Consider the following 11986-nt stretch of genomic DNA (forward strand, 5'->3'; position numbering starts at 1 on the left):
ACAAGTACAATTGGATTCGGCATCATAAATCTGGAATAGGTTCCTCTATGCAGCCTTGAAAAGTCTAGTGTTGGACGAAACACGTCGGCTGAATCATCTGTATCTTATATTGCTAAACCACCTGTATTCTAAGTGATGGCATGAGCCTGAGTAAAGAAAGCACTTACCACTTCCTATGAGCCCGGACTATTGATTTGAAGAGGAGGAAACAAGGGCGATGGTATGTTGAGTGCTGGCAAGAAACGTATCACAGAGCCACAATCCCAATTGGTCTTTACAGGTGCAAGAGTGCTCTGATATGTGCATGTTATAGGATTTGAGTGCTGGCTGCTATAGGTTCAACGTACCACGCTGAAGAGCATCGTGGCAACGGATGTCTAATATTGTGTGAGCACCAACATCCAATCAAAAACAACAATACTTCAAATAAAGGAATGTGCAGCTGCTACACCACAGTGGCCTAGTTTTAAGATTTACTCTGGGGAGGTGTGAATTGTAAGGCTGTCTATGAGCAGGGTAGCAGAGTACCACTGTCAGAAAGAGCCACTTCCCATTGGTGGAGCGCAGTGGCCGTCATTCAAGGATGGGCAGACAAAGGAGTGTCGGCCATTAGGGGGCGGTCCTTGGTGCAGCACATCTCTGGAACTCCTGTACGCCCACACCTGACGTTTGCATAGGGTACTGCTATACACAAATATGGCCATCTCTTGCCTTGTCCAGCACCAGTTCCATTATGACTTTCCATGACTTGCAAGATCAGTGCTCACAGTGCCCACCTTGAGATCAGCAGAAGTCCAGTCTACCACCAGCAGGACCGTACAAGAGATACCTACCTCCAGAGACCGGTCATTATGTGAGGAGTCAGGGTTCGCACCGGACCACAGAGAGGGGGATCGGGTGTGCCTCTTTATGGAGGGCATGGTGTTTACGACATTGCCAGCCTTTCACAAGGTACCATGTCAGCGAAAGTTCAACGGGAAGTCTGGTAGAAGCATTCCACCCAGAAAGTTGTGAAAACTGGCACTGCTGTGAACTATACATTGGGTGCTGAAGAAGGACTCCAGCGACATCAAAGCCTTAACAGCTGAAACGTGTATGCATGTTTATGGAAGCAATGTGGGCAGGTGCAACGCAGCAGGGTGGAAGGATTCCAGCATGCACTTTCCTGACTGACATCGCACAATCTGCTTAGCATGATCATATGTAAATTCACAAACCGACTTTCACATAAAGCCCCAACTATCCACACAAAGGATAGTTATCACTGTCTACAAGTCATCCACTTCACTGACATTATTATGAAGACTGGATTACGGAAGCCTCTAAGTTGGTCCAGCAAAACATAAACACAACAAGCATTGGCAAAGTAAATTGCTCTCACCACTCAATGGTATTGCCCTGCGTTTTGGCTCTCCAATGGCTTTTCGTCAATGTATTTCCACATCAGAAAAATGAAAAACACGCTTATTTCTGATACAGAACAATATTGGGAAAGCAAAAAAAAACACAATGAAAAATACACGCACATGTGTCAGTTTGCATTCCCACATGTGCATGATGACGCTATTGAGGCTGCAGGGTGACGATTTATACAGTGTATTGTACTGTAATTGTATTTATATATTATTATTATTAGCACTTATAGAGCACGCGGCTACTTCCAACAGAAGTGTGCCAGCGCTTGCATCCTATTTGAGGGGGGGGAGAGCCAGGAGGAACACTGTCTTTAGGGCAACCCAAAAAGCCAAGTTTTCAGGGCCTTCCTAAAAGGCAATTCCGCATCTAACTGTCTCAAATCATTAGGCATTGTATTCCATAACGTCGCTGTTTTGACGGCTTACTACCCCTGATGAGACGCCAAGGCACTTTTTCGGCGAGTAGCACGCTACTCTGGAACCCACAAGGATTAGTGTTGACTTAGTATATTGAAATATGTGTACATGCATCACTACTTGTGTATGCATACGTCATGAGGCCGTGTCCATTTTGTTTTTGTTTGGATGTATCATTCCGTGATAGTGGACACCCATCTAAGAACAGTATATTAAAGTTATGTAAAACATGTGCGAAAGTCCTATTTTAAGAAAGAATCAGACCAGCAATACATTGTAGCTGCTAAGCACTCTAAAAAAGAGTAAATGTTTTGAAAAAATATGAAAAGAAGAAGGAGTAGGAACTCAATGGCGGAAGCAATGGTAGAAGAGTAAGAGCTGAAAGTAAATGCTGAGGAGTGGTGGCGGGAGCAACAGAGCTGGTGGGAGGATTCTTTGCATGAAAAAAAAGCAGGACGTGGCGGGCTGGGGAGGCAACAGTTAAGCTTGGAAGGGGAGCGTAGGAAGTTGGCTCTTTACATGGCATACCAAAAAACGGTATATGGTGCACAGAGTCCAGGTATTCCCTTGCTAGTGGACAGGGGCTTGCTCTAGCAATCCCAAGGGGCTCCTTTAGCGGGTGGTGTGGGCGAGCAGCCTCAGGGTTCTCAGAGAGGAGTGTTAAACATCTGCAAATACACACAATAGTTGATAAACAGGGCCGGCTTTAGTGCTGGTGGCGCCCTGTGCGACAATGTTTGTTGGCGCCCCCCCGAATGACCACCTCCACCACGGATTCTCTCACTAGCACCCTTTAACAGTGACCAAGTCTCCATAACCACACTCTCTCAGATGCATTGAATTAGTTATATAGCGCCACTCATACCAGTGTAGGGTATCCAAGCACTTTGCATCACACACACGTTACACAGAGACAATCAATCATACGCGTGTAAATCATTGTATAGGAAATGTTACATAAGCCAAAGGACTGAAAGTGTAGGAGTCACATGTCAGCCATACTGGTAGGTAGTATAGGTTAAGAGTGCTTGGTGTGGAGAAGCACAAACTCAGAATCGAAAAAGAAACCGCATAGTTGGGAGTTCTGTTTAATAATAAGAATCGATTTCTAGCCAAATTAACCCTTTTTGCAACATTAATCAATGTTCTAATAATGTATACTTTGCAGTGTGTATGCAGTTCTGGGATGAAAGTTAATGGCTCACTATTCTATATTAGGACTTTAAGTTATAAATTGCAAGTAACAAAAGGATGTCTCTTTTGAAAGCAGTAACCTGCTGATCTGTGTACATCATACGCACTCTGTAACCTACTTGGTACATGTTCTTTGCAGCAGGCATAGTAACCCTCTGCACTAACTTCACCTAAGTCAAAATCTCAACTATACAAAATGCTGATCTGTCTCCAGGAAGATAATTAATCACAAGAGTTATCTTGACATTTATGTGAAGCCTGGTAATTGCCAGAGAAAAGAAACGCTGCAGCAGGTGCTTCAAAAGCATAATAAACTTTCAAATACGGCGCCCCAAGGAAGCCAGCACCCGGTGCGGTGGCACCGGTCGCACCGCCCTAAAGCCGGCCCTGTTGATAAATGATGCACACGACTCAATAAGGAGATCCACACGAATGTATAAAGAGAACACACATCTTTTTATATGTTTAGGCACCAGAAACAATACGATCAGGTAAATATGTTTTTCAAGAGAAATACTTTTGCATTTAAATAGTCGACAGTGCATTTATCAGAAGATGCAATGTTATCTTATGGGAGGAAAAAATGACGATATTCCGGTACAGTCCAGCGACATACGAGACCAATCTCCTGGACTTAAGGTGAGTAAGGGGCAAGGTCAGAGGCAGCAGCAACAGTTCCCCTTGGGCAGCATGGGGGCGGCCGGGTGCAGAGGTGCATTTTCAGCATTGAGTGCCCAATGTTATCCTATGGGGATCGGTCCGGTCAAGAAGAGGCTGCAGGCTTTGACTGGGAAGCCAGTCGGTCTGAACCACAAGGGGGGCTCAGGTCTCATGATGCGTTGGGACGTGGGTACATCTTTGGTCCTCTCAGGTCTCTTTGGGTGCCTACAGGATGCAGGGAAGCAGCTCCGCTACTCCACAGGAGTTCTTGAGTCTAGGCAGAAGGGCTGGCAGTCCTCGAAGGCTTTAGGAGGGACAGCAGCTTGCAGGATGAGTCAACTTTTGTGCAATCATTGAGAACAGCAGACAGGCCGGCAGGGTTGGCACCAAGTCAGTTGCTTCTTCCTCAGTTCTTGCTTTTCACAGCTCTTCCGTCCTTCTTCTTCTTTTGGTCAGCAGGATCTGATGTTCTGGTGCCAAGGCATCCTTAAAGACTGAATTTAGGGGCATTAGTGGAGTGTACAGTAGTAGCCAATGGGCTACGTACCCCTGGACTTACTATGCGCCATATATGATCAGTTCCTGAAGGGAGTGGGCATAACCCTGTCCCACAGATCCTAAATTTGCCATCACCAAGATGGTAATTTCTGAAAAGTCGCATCCACTTTGGGTAGTCCAGTTGAGGAGTGGTGCTTGCCTGAGGGTGGAGATGCCAGTCTTGCCTAGCTAATTTCTCCGCCTGTCAAGGTGCCAAAGGGCTCTGGACAAAGGGAGTTGATTTCCTCTCCTGTGAGAGAAGCCAGATTTTCATGCGAAAGGCAGTGGGCATCTTTGAAGCTCTGTGGCCCTGGAATGCTAATCTGCAGCTCATCCTGTGGGTGTGTGTGCAAAGCACCCCCCTGCTCGAGCAGTCTTGGTTTATGTCCCCCGGTGAGCAAAGACCCTCACCCTTGAGGGTCAGCAACTCATCTCTGATGACAGTCTGGTGAGAACCAGCCAGCACACAAGTTGCTGGTAGGGTTCTGGGGGAACCTCTAAGGGGCCCTCTGGGTGCACGTATTACTGAAACTCCCTTTTTGATGTTTTTCTGGCTACTCTTCCTTCCTCTTTCTATTTTGTGTGTTCCCCTCTCTTGCTCTTGGAAAATGTCTGATAAGGAAAAATAAGCACCAGGGGACTCAGAAATGAGTGACAGTGGGCACCACCTGCAACCACCAGCTCAACTTAATCACTGAGCACCAGTGACTGAGTGTGACAACTCTGCCTCCAGAGACCACATCCCTGTCACCAACAGGACCTCTCTAATACCTACTGTCTCTATTGGAGCTCTCTCCTTCACCTGGACATCTCGGAGTGATCTGAGGAGTGCACAGTGTCCACATCCTTGTGAGATGAAGGGGGTGCAAATCAACATGTTTTTTCATCAATATAAACACCCTTTAATACATATACAAATATTTAAAAAACGTAATTAGAAATTCTATGGCCTTGAAGTTACACCTCCAAAAGGAAACTCTTCTGTCTGAAATTGTTAGGTTCTGCAGCTTTATTAATATGCACACGGTGATGGGCTCCCTGTGTTTAGGGACTACGGTCTAAAATGTAATATGTGACACTTGCAGATGTGGTGTGAGAGTGTGAGAGAACGCAGAGGTTTAGCCACCATTCAGGGTGTTAGAGGGGCCACCACATTCCTACTTACAGAGAGGAAAGTCTTAGTACTAAGGCACAGCACATGGTTGAACTGTTCACTAACACTATTAAAAATTAAAAAAAGGCATTATAATCTGAAATGTCATGGATCCTCTTAGCTAGCTAGAACGATTGATATATAGATAATTCTTTATTGAACAATTAATTAAAATTATTACAATAGAGCCCCATATTCTTCAACAAGTGTGCTATATAGGACTCTACCTAAATAACAAGTATTGTTCATTCAATTATGTTTTGTAGAAGTGGAGCACAACGGCTATGTTAGGGGCAACCTGTTGCCTATGAAATGGGCAGCAGGGGTCATCTTCAGAATTCTTGCATGTGGCCGAAAAAGTAGGCAGGTGAATACAGTAGTAGAAGTGGGGAATAAAAGTGGAGGATCTGTGGGCGGAGGATCAGAGGGCAGGAATAACCCGAGGATTCGGTAAGTGGGAGGAGTCAGAGGTGTGGCCTGAAAGAGTAAAACATCCCAATTGTTAGTATTTGTTTGGCATTTCAGTGACCTGTTACAGCTTATTATGTTTTTTAATTCAACCAATGGATACACGTTTATTTAAGGTCATTGGCATTAAAATACATTCACAAAGTGGGATATGTTTCCAATTACAGAATGTTCCAAATACGCTTAAAACTGGAATCACAAGCCATTTGTCTCCGAGCCATGGAGTTTCTGTCATCAGCACTTCTCCCTTTTTCCACAAGAGCAGTTCAAACATGAATGGCAAAATATCCTAGATTGTAAATGTTTTCCACATAATTATGGCTCTGCCAAATTTGTCACACATACATCATCAGCTGCATAATCTGGTGATTGTAACTAATAAATTGTTTGCAGCTCAAAGGGATCAAAAGTTACTAAACAATGTGACTTGTGTCGCTGCAAAGTGGACGGCCCTGTGCAAAGGTTGACTGGACACCTTTCTCACTGTTGTATTTGTGTGTTAAACTGGTAATAATAAGGCAAACTCTTTACAGAGACTGTTAGTATGTGTAAAAATGTCAAAACAATAAAGTATTAGGAAATATACTGCATTACGCTGCAGCCTTTTTTTTGCTGCATAATTTAGTCAACACTGCGGCATAAATCCCCCCCCCCCCCACTGCTGCATAATTCCAGTGGCCCCAAAGCAGGTAGAACATGTAAAAGTGCTTGTGCATGAAGCAGAGAGACTATGAAGTTTGCAAACTTAGTTTGTGTGCCTGCAAATCCTGCATTGCTGAACCCTGGCGAGCTGCACTACTACCGCTGAAACAAGGCCAATTGAGGTACCAGTAGGTGAGGCGGACTGGCCTCAAGGGTCCTATGACCTCAGTGACAGAGTCACTGATGCTCTAGGGTGTGCTGCTTCATAGGCCTGCCCGCAAGAGTGGAGGCGAACTTCAGAATGGATTGTGGTGGACAGGCCTTCAAGGTTAACCCACACTTGCCACCGCTAGGGGCTAGGTTCCACCTACCGTTGCTAAGACACCATGGCTTCTAAGGTCTAGCAAGGCCTTCTCAGGTCTAGCATGGGAATGTGCTCTCTTTGGAGATTGGTCTGGTGGACTGGTCTTGAAGGCTGGATCTGGTTCCCCAGTTCCAAATTCGACAGCTCTGGCCATAGTGCCACATCCTCTCCCACACTGAACATGTTATTGCCCCACTTGGAGAAACTCGCACTGCCTTCAGCTCAGCTACAACCCAATTGTGCCCCATTATAAACACCTGGATGCGACTCAATTCAAATAATGCACTAGACAAGAGTAATATGCTGCCTGGAAAAAAAAAGTAACAACATCCTGGAAAAACACTCACAGGGAATAAAAAATATGTAAAGTATGTGAAATGTAAGCAGGTACAACAAACAACACGGTTACCTTAAAGCTTTTACACTCATTCAGAAATCAGTGAGTGCTTTTGCCTGAAAAGTTAAGGACATGGCTACAGGCCCAGAAGGGATGCGTGTGTGTGTCCATTGTGTATATCCTTACAAAACGTAAGGAGTATGGTTTAAAAAGATCACTTCCGTGAACACAGAGGCGCGGTAAACCTTTTGTTTTCCAATCCACCCATCAACCAGGTATTGCAGTACTTCCAGGTATTGTGTACTTTCCCACCCGGGGAAAACAATGCTGTTCAAAGAAAGACAAGAAAACAAAAGTTGCGCTTCATTGGTAAACTCTGTAAAGTGGCGCTAATGAATTTGGGTGTGAAAAAAATCAATCTGGCCTATTTGCGACCACTCTGTATTGCTTTAATTAGTTATTTTTCATATATTGAACCTCTTATTTCTCTCTGTCCCGAGGCTGCACTTTGGAATAGAATGATATTTCAAGCAGAAGTGTTTTTCTGTTTTTGGATCCATTTCACAGGGGAACAAATAAACGAAAGGAGAGGAAAAAGAGGGTAAGAAGAGTTTCTTGAAGTCACGGTTTTCAGCAGGACAGAAAGAGAGAGAATAAGAGGAAGAAAGAGAGGGGGGCAGCTGCCAGCGGCAGAGCAGAAGTGGACGCTGACCTTGTCTTCTCTGGGCAAGCTCAGCTCACCCACCCGTCCTCGAACGGCCACAAATGCCAAGCCTTTTCTATAAGCTGTGGCTATATTTGCCGTCCTGGTGCGCATTCTTAACAAGCATTGGCATAGCCAACAGGTCTCACCTTGGGGACATTTTAATTGTTTAGCCATGCAACGGTTGATGTTGTTGCATAAAGGATATTGTGCTGCATAACTAAATACTTATAAGGTCCCAAAAGCAAGACCTATTGGCTATGCCAATGCTTGTTTACATAGTAACTGTTGAGTATCAGCTACGTCCTACTCCCAAATAGACAGCTAGCATGTCAACCGACCAGAGTCCATTTTGTATCCAATTGTATCTTGCCAGTGTACCACTGTTGACTTACATGCTGCGCATACCAGAAGAAAGATTGGTCCATCTCGCTCTCTTACTGCGATTAGATATGTCTGTATCAGGGTAATTAATCCATCCAGATAACATATTCGGCCTGGAGCCTGCATTTTACAAATATACCTCTGCAATAGGCACATTAAGCCATCGAGACATTTGAAAAGGGATTAAGAGCCGCCCCCCTCTGCGAAGTGCTGTGAGATATCTGCATTTGATGCATAAATGAATCTTATTAAGGTGATTTTCACAGGAAAATCTATGCTTGATTGCTCTAAACATAACTGTAAGAAAGATTAATAATTGTCGGAGAGAGGGGGCGCGAGGCGGCTGTACAGCAATATACCTTTCTTTTCCAAGGGCATGTGATATTTGAAACAGAGGGCTGCAATAACGGCCATTAGTAACTGTCAAAGCACGCAAAAACAGCGACCCCTACATTTCCAGCTTCACTACAACTCCATGGAGAGTGTTGACCGTCTTCTCACAGACCCACACTAATTTCTTGCTGGTGGAACCCATGAAACCGGCCTCCCACACCAAAGGAGATATCTGCCGCTTGGCTGCGCTTTACTTTGTAAAAGCAAACAATAAGCGCACGGGCCTAAAGCTTTAGAGGCCTCCCACATGCGCTGGTGATTGTCAGGGTTGCTGAACACCAAAGCTGCCTCCCTAGTCTGGTTTCTACCTCATGTACGTCACATCCACCACCGGCACAAAGGAAGTTGCCAGTTAAATATTCGCATTTTGGGTGAAATCTTTCCAACCTTTCACTAGGCTATGTGTACGACCCCTCATTCCTCACTGCTAATTATTCTGCCTGAACCTTCCCAAATGAGCGCGTTGAGGTGACCTTAGCTTTTGCATTAACTTCTACACTAAAAAACATCACAACATACTGAGGCGAGATATAAAAAAAGACAAACATAACATGAGGTTGAGAGTCGCAGAGCAACTGGCCAGAGATACCGCCACATAACTCGCCGACAGTCACTTTTTATCCCTTCAACACGGTGAAAAGCTGAGTCACACCGTGGGTACGCCAAGCTGTGACCTCCCAGTTGTGCACTGGGTGTTGTAGCGAGAGTACACAGAGGGCAGAGGCCTGGCAGACTGGAGCCACACGAACTGTGGAGTACTTTGTACCAAAATGGAGATAGAGACCAAAAGTAACTCCGTGCGTGGCAGGATGAAAGAGACAGGTGCAGAGAGAGTAAAACAAACCAGTAACTCTACATCACCACATAAGAAGAAAAAAAAACAACATGCGTAACCTAATCTGGATCTGTTATAAAGCTATCTAGTGCCATCAGGCCACGAGTTCATGCTATTAATAAAAACTCGCAAAAAAATGAAAGTCAGCAAAATAAACAAGACAAAAACTAATGCAAGACACGCGGCCGCGAGACGCACTCTGTGGAGGGGGAGGGGCTGTTAACTGAGAGGGGGAGTAGGAGATGAGCCTGCGAGTGGTGCGCGTGGCAAAGGAAAGCCATAAAGGAAAGCCAGATGACACCTGATCGGGCGCTGAAAGCTGGCGGCTGCGCGCGTGCTCGCGCGCGTAACCGCAAGCGCTAGGCCAGCAAAAGTGTGTGACAGCACTTTCAAAAGCCACTTACTAAATGTCTCGCAGTGCGGCACATGTGCTGGCTCAGGCGAAACCTAAAAATGAAAAAGTAGGGGAATGGATTTCACTAACTTAAAGAAGTAGGGGCACGCTGTGCCCTGCCGATCCCACCCACTTTGACCACTGGGTGAAGATGACGTAAGCAGATGGGATGCTTGGTAACGTGTTATTCATCCAATGATGAATACTTAATTTGAATTAGATCACACATCGACAAAACAGCTGAGAGTTTGAAGGGGAGAGTAGAGAATTATGCATGTTTGGCTGAAAGGGAAAAGGGACTTACCTTGAGGTTCTGGGGCTCACGCCTTCATACATATGGAGAAGGAGAACGTCTGATGCAAAGCTGTAGAGCAGAAGAGCGAGCAGTGGAGACCAAGCTGGGTCTCACCAGACCTAGCAAGGATGAACCTCTCTTCTGCCTGCCCTATATGTACACATGGAAATGCCAGACATGAACCATATGTTTTTCAGGCACCATTTTCTGCTTTCACCACAATCGCAGGGCCCAAAGCTGGATTGATGCTGTTTGACAGAAGAGGCTGGACCAGGCCTTTCGCCCCATATGTAACTCCATATCTGCAATTCTTTCGCTGTGGGGTTTCGAAAAAAGAGTTTATATTGAACAACAATCCTGATTAGGGATCATCACTGTGTGGGTATGGTATGTAGAGCATATTATTTTGAATTGGCAAGGCAGCCTGGAAGAGCTTGAGAAATATAAAGAGACAGTCAATTCCAGCACTACTTTGAGATTTACCCTCACTTAAAGCCTTCTCGGTAGCTCATATCCAGGGGTCCTTCTGAAGAAACGGGGTACACTGCTGATGCCAGTATTGAACTACTTTTAGGAGCTTGTTCAACTGCCTCTATTTAACTGACTTGACAGAAAACGACCAATAGAGGTCAGTAAAATACCAGAATTGCTCTCTGCTGAGGGACTTTCTTTGTTTTATTTTTCTGGCAACTGTCTCTATTCAACTTTCTTGATAGAAAACGACCAGCAGAGGTCAGTAAAATGGCAGAATCACTTTAGCATTCTCTAGATTCCAGTCCATAGAAATTGTCTTCCACAAGCACCCTTAGACAGTAATATTTGTTTAAAATCTTGTATTTTCAGTGATATGACTACTGAAGGCCCTGATTTTATATTAAAAACAGAGCTTTGGACTATACCATTTCCCGCTGAAAGGCAATATTTATCTCTATGTGTCCCCATACCTGGCGTGTCACGCAGTTTGGTGCTTACTTTCCCTCCATGTTAAAGAACAGTAGATGTTTCAGCACCCAGGCTAATGTGCTGCATCGCTAAACACATATAAGGTCCCAAAGGCGAGACCGATTGCATTGCCAATGCTTGTTAACTCTGTTCTCAAGAATGCATGGAAAAGGGCCAATCTCTCAGAGGAACAGTGGCATGGGGTCATGACCCCGTTAAGGGCCATGACCTGGTAAGATGTCTGGATGAAGCCAATGTTGCAGTTGTGATAAGTCCATCACAGGAGACCAGTTATCCCACTTCCGCCCAGAGCCCCGGGATCCCTCAGTGCATCACTTGTATACACAGGTTGTGGCAGGAAGGCTGGTGTGTCCCTGCTGCTTGGTGTGTTTGTGTGCCAGCCAGTCCCATGGGCAAAGGAGAAGTCTGACCTTGTGACATGGAGGCTGGTGTGTCCCTGCTGCTTGGTGTGTGTGTGTGTGTGTGTCAGTCAGTCCCATGGGCAAAGGTTCACACTGACCTTCTGACATGGAGGCTGGTGTGTCCCTGCTGCTTGGTGTGTTTGTGTGTCAGTCAGTCCCATGGGCAAAGGTTCACACTGACCTTGTGACATGGAGGCTGGTGTGTCCCTGCTACTTGGTGTGTTTGTGTGTCAGTCAGTCCCATGGGCAAAGGTGCACACTGACCTTGTGACATGGAGGCTGGTGTGTCCCTGCTGCTTGGTGTGTGTGTGTGTGTGTGTGTGTGTGTCAGTCAGTCCCATGGGCAAAGGTGCACACTGACCTTCTGACATGGAGGCTGGTCTGTCCCTGCTGCTTGGTGTGTGTGTGTGTGTCATGATTCCCCCGAGGCA

The sequence above is a fragment of the Triturus cristatus genome, chromosome 11 (assembly GCF_964204655.1).
Source record: "Triturus cristatus chromosome 11, aTriCri1.1, whole genome shotgun sequence".
NCBI lineage: Eukaryota > Metazoa > Chordata > Amphibia > Caudata > Salamandridae > Triturus > Triturus cristatus.